The sequence below is a fragment of the Arvicola amphibius genome, chromosome 15, assembly GCF_903992535.2.
Source record: "Arvicola amphibius chromosome 15, mArvAmp1.2, whole genome shotgun sequence".
NCBI lineage: Eukaryota > Metazoa > Chordata > Mammalia > Rodentia > Cricetidae > Arvicola > Arvicola amphibius.
In genome coordinates this window covers 16150917-16159538 of record NC_052061.1, presented here as the reverse complement: position 1 = coordinate 16159538, position 8622 = coordinate 16150917, and the positions used below count along the sequence as shown (strand labels likewise).

The following is an 8622-nucleotide window of genomic DNA, read 5'->3' as shown; positions in this document are numbered from 1 at the left end:
CCAGCACTCAGAAGGCACAGGCAGGCTGTTCTGAGTTCAAGGTCAGCCTGGTCTACAGAGGGAGCTCCAAGACAGCCAGGAATACATAAAGAAACCGTGTCTCAATAAGAAAAAAAGAAACAAAACAAAACAAAAAAAGTAAAAAAAGAGTAAAAAAATAAGCCATGTAAGAGTTTCAGAAAACAGTACTAGATTTACTGAAAGACATGTAACTGAAGTATAATTATGTAAACTTAAATGGCACATGATTATGATTAAATTAAATTAATCTGAATTTTATATTTACATTTTCAGTCCAGAGCATTACATTCATGCAGTGGTAAGAAGCACTGATTTTATTTTTTTATCTTCAAATGTCCATCCTCTTGAGAAATGCAAGAGCACTCAGCTGAAGTTGTTACCTACTGTTTGAATATATGATACCCTAACAGTTTAAGAAAGCCAAAGCCTAGGAAATTTAAACATTATTTGTGATATATAAAACACATACATGTTATTTGTATATATTAGTATTATATGTGTGTATATTATATAGTAGTTATATCTGGCTTTGCCTATCTTTGAAATTTTCCAATATTCTGAACTGTGGCAGCTCTCTAGGAGTCTGTGGATGTGTCAAGGATCTTCTTCTGCTCGTCTGTGATGTTGTTCATGGCGTCTTCAGACAGCTGGTCTTCAGAGAGTGTGTCCTGTGACGAAACTGTCTTCCAAGTCTGGATATTGGCCTGCATCGTCAGAAGGGCCCTGCTCTTCTGGGATGTCAATCATGACTTCACACAGCTTGGATGCAGCAGCTGCATTCGGGGAATAATTGTGTACCCAAAGCCATGATACTGGCCCTGGGGTGAGGATGACTTTGAACCTGGAGACCTTATCTTAAATATTTAGGTCGGGGTACCACACAAGTATGAGGACCTGAGTTCAATCCTCAGCACGGGTACAAAGCTGGGCATGTTTGTAGTCCCCGTGCTAGCAAGGCAGAGATAGGATCCCTGGGGCTCTCTGGTCAGACATCCTAGCTGAGCCCCAGGACAATGAGAGACCCTGTTCCAAAACCCAGGTTGAACATCCTGAGGGACCACACCTGAGGTTCATCTCTGACCCCACGTGCACACACACAAACCTACCTTCCCAATATACACACACTAACACAAGTTAAACAGCTCTTTCCGACACATCTCACTTGCTCATAAATATATCTGATATCATCTCTAATATCTGACACATCCCACATGGCCAGGAAGGAGTCAAAGCATGAGCTTTTCTCTGCCTCTTGCACGTAGGGTTTATAGGAGAAGGAGTAATGATGGGCAATGGCCGCGAAGAACATCTCAATGCAGATGTTGAAATCCTTCGGCACTTTGCCATTCCCATGTACGCTTTTTTTGAAATAATGCCAATGTTATCAACAAAGCTATAAGCACTGCTTGCCTGGATGATTTAGATTGACATTTACCTCTTCTTGACATGATGTGTGCCCTCAGATGCTCATCATTACTCTGGCAGTGCAATTCCATGAATTTTTTCTCTTTTCCTCTTACTGAACTGCTAAACTGGATAGATTTGTCTTTGCAACTCTTATTACCTAGCCTGTTACTAATCTAGCATCATGTCTAGGTTTGTTTGTTTGCTTTGTGACACCTAGGACAGACAGTAGGGCCTTGTATACACTATGCGGACACTCAGATGTATCTCCAATCCTACCTTGTATTTTAAAGGACACGCACTGATAAACATTTCCCCACTCCATTAAATGTCTTCTCCTAAACTGATACTGTTTTATTCATGACAATCATAATTTTAAGCAATTTATTTTATTCATTTTGAGACAGGGTCACACTATGTACCTCTGACTGGCCTCACACTTGCTATGTAGACCCTGCTAGCCTTGAACTCATAGAGAACCACCTGCTTCTGCCTCCCCGGGGAGTGCTGGGATTAAAGGGTACACTACCACACCCAGCAGAACTATAATTTTAACGATGGTCTCAAGATAGGCTATCTCAAATTATCTTCATCTTTTAAATGTCATAGTGGCCATCTGACCACTTCTTTGATTGTTTAGATACAAGATCGCATACTGTGGCATAGGGTAATCTACAACTTGCTATAGAGAGCAGGCTGTCATGAAACTCAATGTGAGATTCTTTTTGTTTACCCTGAGTGTTGGGACTGCAGGTATATACCACCATACACGACTAAGATTGTGTTTTTAAAATACTTTTAAAAACTAATTTTTAATATTTAGTTTTGTGTGAGTTTTGCCTGCATATGTGTATACAAGTAGAATATCTGCAGATACCAGATGAGGCCATTAGAATCACCTGGATCTGAAATTTCAGAGGGTTGTGACCACTAACTTTGTTGGTGTTGGGAACTAAACCCAGTAACTCCAAAAGAATAGCAAGGGCTCTTATCTGCTGAGCCATCTTTCCAGGCCTGTTTTTGTAAATCTTACAAAAGCTAAACGGATGGGTTTTAAAAAAAATTGCTATGTGCGTGTGCGCGTGTGTGTCTGTGTGTGTGAGAGAGACTGAGACTGTGCAAGTATGTGCATGTGTCACAGAGGTCAGAAGAGGGCTTCAGGGCCCTTGAACTAGAGTGACATGAGGCTGTGAGTCGCCATTCATGGCTGCTGGGGACAAACTACGGTCCTCTGGATATGCAGCAAACTCTAACTGCTGAGCCTCTCTCCAGCCCAAGGACATCTGCCTAGTTCAGACTGGCCTTGAACTGGTGGTCCTGCCTCAGTTTCCCAAGGGCTGGGACCACAGGTAGGCACCATTGAGTCTGGCATTGTCTTCACATTACTGTAAAAAAAACTCCCTTAAGCAACAGTTTTATTGGTTTTTATAAAGAACGAATATTTAAGAGCACGCAATACTTACCAGAATGAGACAAAGACTACCAGTTTGACACAAATAAATTTGCCAACAGGTTGTATAGGGTTGAGCTCTTCTTTCAGAACTTTGTAAAACAGCCAGAGGCAGTACACGACAAACTAGAAACAAAAGCAACATTCCTCACTCTGCAGTAGGAAGACAGGGACTGACTATTAAAGCCGAAACCAGAGCCTGCTCTAGAGGAACCTTCCAGGTGGAACTTAAGGCTGATTAGTCAATGTTTTAGTGACTTTAATACGTTAGTGCAGAGGTATACATGTGAAATTTCTCAAGACATATGTAACATTTTCCCTGAACATGTTCTAAGTATTCACATACTGTAACTCAAGCAATAAACAAATGACATGAACAGAAGAAAAGATTTCCTTCAGTTAAAAGGGAAACATACCCGTTAAGCTTTTAAATACAAATTACCGTCACTTTTATAAAAACTCAATTATTATTATTAGCCAGTCTCTTGTGTAACATTTACACAACACACACATACACGGTTTATAAATCAACACATTAGATAAGTACAGTTTCAATAAAATTGTGACCATGAAATCTACATCATACAAATTTCCCTGAGAGAAGTCTGTTAGTCTAGCTGGCCTGACTTCTTAGAATAAATGTTCATGACGTTAGAGTCAGTTCTCATAACCAACCAGGACTTCAACAGCAAAAAGCATCTCTGAAAGCTTACTTTCCCCATTAAAATGATAAGACATTTTATGCTCATTTAAACTACTCCAGGATAGGAAAGCAGTAAGGATCCTTCTTCAGATCCTTGCAGTGGAGTCAGGGCCAAGCAAGGTGCGTGTCCTATGCTCACAGGCCCTGGGTTCTAGCTCTACTACTGTTAAAAACAAAAACCAAAAAAAGAAATTGAGGGCCTTGCGGTGGTGGCACACACCTTTAATACCAGCACTCAGGAGGCAGAGGCAGAGGCAGGAGGATCTTTGTGAGTTTGAGACCAGCTTGAACTCCTGCTCTTTCTGTTTCTGTCTTCCAAGGGCTAGAATTATAGATGACGTCACAATTCCCAAATTGTGTATATATTTACTCATTGCTACAACAAAGTACCTGACAAAAGCACCTTAAAATCGGGTTTATTTTGACTCGGAGTTTGAGGGAACACAGTCTATCATGGTAGAAAACTTCTACCTCTGTTACCCTTCTATCAAAAAAAGGTAGAAGATTTGTGGGGGTTTTTGGGGGTTTTGTTTTGTTGGACCCTGAAGTCCAATTACTAAGGAGGGGTCGCCCCAAGAAAACACTCTCACACCACAGTTGATGTAAAAGCAGGAGGATTTTAATTCTGTCATGACAGGGTCACTCAGCATTCAAGCCAAAGACCCCGAATAACTGGTACAGGCAACTTTTTAAGCAAAAAGCCACAGAAACAAGGTGGGGAACTCGGGGGTTGTTCTTCAACTATTAGGATTGGGTGATTCAAAGGGCTACTAGCAATGACTGGTCTGAGCCACAGTGAGAGAGTAGTTGATAGATTAGGCAGGGTAAGTGGGAAACATCTGTGAGTCATCCTAACCGTATCTGAGGAACTGAGTCAATATCCCCTGACCAAGGCTGAGTAACTGAATCAAGATCTAAGGGTTATCTTGCCCCAATTCTAATAACTGAGTTCTATATGGAGAACATCCACAAGGACACAGATGGAAAATCCCCAACATTCCAGTACGTGCATGTGAAGTTCTTAGGTCCTTGGTTTCCAGGGGAGGGGGAGCACTACTGCTGAGAGGCCTCAGAAATGGCCTCAGAGTTGTTAGAAATGGCTTTAGAGTTATCCTAGAGTTTTACAGTTTGCTTTTTGTTTTTCATTTGTTTGTTGGTTGGTTGGTTTCGTTTAGTTTTTTTCTTTTTTGTTTTTTTTTTTTTTGAGTCATGGTCTTTCTACATAGACCTGGCTGTCCTGGCACTCACTATGCAGACCAGGGTAGCCACCTGCACCTGCCTCTTTCCCTCCTTCCTGAGTGCTGGGATTAAAGGTGTGCACCACCATGCCCAACAACAATTTGTGTTTTTAAGAACAGCTTGTCTGAAGGGTCTTTTGTAGATTTAACATTCCCAATTGCCAAAGTGACCACTCGCTTCTTTCTAAAAAATGAATTCTCAAAATTTGTAGTTTCCATTTTCTCATGTTTGGTTATATTCATGTAGAATGTGAGTGTCTAGACTAGTTGTTTAGTGACTGCAGCTGGTAAAGCACACAGATCAGCAAAGTGTAAATAGTGTATTGCTTCTACTCTCGCAAAGAAAGACTTTACAGGCAACCATGTTTAAATTATCTTAAGATGGTAAGATGTCTAAGCAACTAAAGAAATAATTGAGTTGTGTACCACTATTTTCAGAATAAAAGCAATCATTCTAAATTTTCAGGATTCCATGTGATTTCAACTGTGCCCTGTTGTCGGGGACTCTGCACGCTCAGTAAACGTGGCAGAACAGCTTCTAGTAACCCAGTGACATGTTTGATGTCGCACTAGGAAAACAATTCTCCTTTGCCTTTTTTGAGGTTTTACTGACTTTTCAGTCACTTAGTTCCTACAGAAATGTTTTCCAGGCTTGCAACTGTTCTCACGTTTTTGCTTCTCTAGGGGCATAGTTCATAGGCTTGTATCATGTCTTTAGAGTGAGTTTTCCATTCTCTTAGGGGAAAGTGAGTATTAATGTTGCTTTGCTGATTATGAAAGTTTGTTTCTTGGAACTGGTTAAATTCATCTCATAAATAATAAGAGTGGTTATTTGCAAAACTATAATTGGCATGTTAAATAGCAAATGAGACTGTCGAAGGCATGTGCTACTTGGGAAGCAAAGCGAATATGTGTACAGAAGCTTTCAACATTGGTATAAAGTGGTAGTATGATGCTATACTATTGGACCAATAGCAGCTCTTTTTTATAAACTGGATGCACTATTACAAGCTTTGTAGTATTTCCTTAATAAACTGCTTCCACACATATTTACCTGTTACAGTTTTCTCATAGTGTCATAATATGTCTTCGAGAACTTCAGTGTATCCTGACAGTAAATAGTCCTAGCTTGTGGAATTTTCTGTTGATTTCTTTTTCATTATCTATGGCATATAGCAATTGAAGAAGATACCCAGTCAAGTATACAAGCAGCTTGAAATCCTACCCTATGATACACTCCCTCCAGGTAGAATGATTCATGCTTCCATAAATGATAAGCCTTAAAACTCTAATATGTCCATTATGCCACATTAGGTGGGGTCAGGAATGTTTCCTTCATAGGAGGTTTGAACTAGAAAACTCAAGAATCTTCTGTCACCATGCACATTACTGCCAACTCTATGCAAAACAGGTATCTCAATATAAATCAGAGGCGTATGATGGGACCTCTCTGTGGCTGAGAGAATAAGAGTATGGCCAGCATGCTCAACCTTCAGGGCTCCTCATATCCTTCAGGTGGAACCATGACCCAACAATTCAGCAGGTTGGAAGCCAACCTAGAGATGATGGGCCTGGTGACATCTAGTTAACTCTAGTCACTGACATAGACGGCCAGGCAGGGAGATCTCAAGAAAGAATCCATATCCGTGCAAAATGCTGTTCTGCTACAGCCAATGAGAAGACCACTTCAACTGTGTGAGCTTGACAAAGAAGGCAATACGAGCCAGAGTGGTGCTGTGGATAAGAAACCTCAACTTCTGTTGCCTCTGACTATGAACGAGGCTGGTAGATTGACTCAGGTCAACAAGAACAAAAATATGGTACCTTACAATGGGAACACCAGTCAGTGTTGTCAGGTCCTTGGAAAAGCAGTATGCCCATGGTCTCTGCCTTTGAGTGTGAGATTAAAGGGAAGAAGACCCTTCACCAGACAGTTTTGGAGCTGTTGAATCCCGGAAGTCCCAGCCTGAGACCTGTCCTTCTTTCCTTCTGGGTCAGGGCCTATGCAGAGTTCCGAGTCATTCAAGCAGCTGTTCCATGGCAGAAAGAGAGGACAACATCCCCATCTCCAGCACCCACACCACACAGTCAGATGTCCTGCTCCATCAGGAGCTAGGATGCAATTTCTGATTCCAGAAATGGAATTAAATGACTTCAAACCCTGGATAACTAACTGTCCACTAAGAAAATCTCTGATATGGTGTGGGTCATGTCCCATGGGGCAAATAAGGATCCTTAGGCAGCACCAGAGTTGAACAGTAGTACGATGTACCAACTTGCTTTGTAAAGATCACTTTGAAGCCAGCCAAAGGCACAAACATGGTAGTGATGCAGTGGGAGGTAGTGGCTTAAACTGCAGCTGAAGCCGTGTGTGTTTCTGCATGTATTTTAAAAGTTGGAGCTTTACAGATTGGGTATGGAGTATGAGAGAGGACCAGGAAAGATAGTTAGCAGTTATTGATATGGGAAACATCAGAGTGATCAGCTGTATTTCTGTGTAGGAGGTGTCAGTAATAAGAAATCAAAAAGGAATCAAAGAAGCTCTAGGTTTAGTATGCAAATTAAACAGTCGATATCACATATATGTTATTGAAAACCACAAGACTAGATGGAACATTAGGGGTGTGCAGAAAAAGGGTTGAGGACTGAATTTGATCTTGAAAGGTTATTGATGGTGACAGGAGATGCCTGGACATTAGGCTGAGAAACAGAAGTGGGGCAGACAGTAGAGAGCCGAGAGGATTTCAGTCTCAGGCAGTGAAAAGTGGGAATGTAGGGGTCACAGGCACTGGATAAACAGGAGTAAAAGGCAAAAGGAAGAACCAGAAGTGGTGTGGAGCCGCTGAGCATTTATAAAGGTTGGACGGTTGAATGCCCAGAAGAGGTTGATAATCTGTGGCCAGTCTCAGCCTTCCATAGGCAGGAAAGCATCTTCTAGCAACACCGTCTCGAAAGTATGAGGGACAGAGATGCAGTGTAAGCAAGATGGTGCTTTGTGGGGACTCTGAGACTTCAGAATCCTGAGCCTGACTACAGATTGGCAGGGGTGTTCCCTGAGCGGGCAGACCTTTTCAAACACCCCCAGATTGGCAGGGGTGTGCCCTGAGCAGGTAGACCTTTAAAACACCCCAACATTGGGAGGGGTGTGCCCGGAGTGGGCAGACCTTTTAAAACACCCCCAGTAACTTGAATTTGCAGCCGAGATTTTGAGAACCATTGCCTTGTAGAAAGGAGCTTGTTTTTCAGGATGAATCTGTTAGATGAATTTGCTTCTTTTTTTTTTTTTTTTTTTTTTTTTTTTTTTTTTTGGTTTTTCGAGACAGGGTTTCTCTGTGGCTTTGGAGCCTGTCCTGGAACTAGCTCTTGTAGACCAGGCTGGTCTCGAACTCACAGAGATCCACCTGCCTCTGCCTCCCGAGTGCTGGGATTAAAGGCGTGCGCCACCATCGCCCGGCATGAATTTGCTTCTTTGAAGCTGGTCTGAACTCACTATGTAGACCAGGCTGGCTTCTCATAAAGATACCTAAGTGCTGGGATTAAGGGGATGTGCTACCCACCATGGCTGGCTGAGTTTGCTGCCTCTGATCAAACACATTAGTACTTACTGTTAGATTATTTATTCACATATTCTAGGAACAAATGTTTCTGGGATTGTTTGGCTACTTCAAAGTTTAGTGTGGTTTCATCCAAGAGAAAGACCTGTAGGTAACAAACCATAGGGAAGTGTTGAACCTGCCTAAACCTTAGCTTGTTCATTCATCCTGAAAAACTGATTCTGAGAATTCATGTCTTAGGATGATGCAGTG

At 41.8% G+C, this 8622-nt stretch overlaps 1 protein-coding gene across 2 annotated transcripts in view; it reads right to left on the bottom strand.

Annotated features, from left to right (window-relative positions):
• Positions 1-383: 383 nt before the first annotated feature.
• Positions 384-8622, bottom strand: part of Tmem184c (transmembrane protein 184C) — a 36980-nt gene continuing 28741 nt past the window's right edge. Inside the window, exon 11 of one of the 2 annotated variants that reach the window (XR_005283343.1) lies at positions 384-448. The gene's annotated coding sequence lies outside the window, so the exon portion shown is untranslated. The remainder of the gene's footprint in view (positions 449-8622) is intronic. The other variant, XR_005283342.1, reaches the window with a different exon arrangement.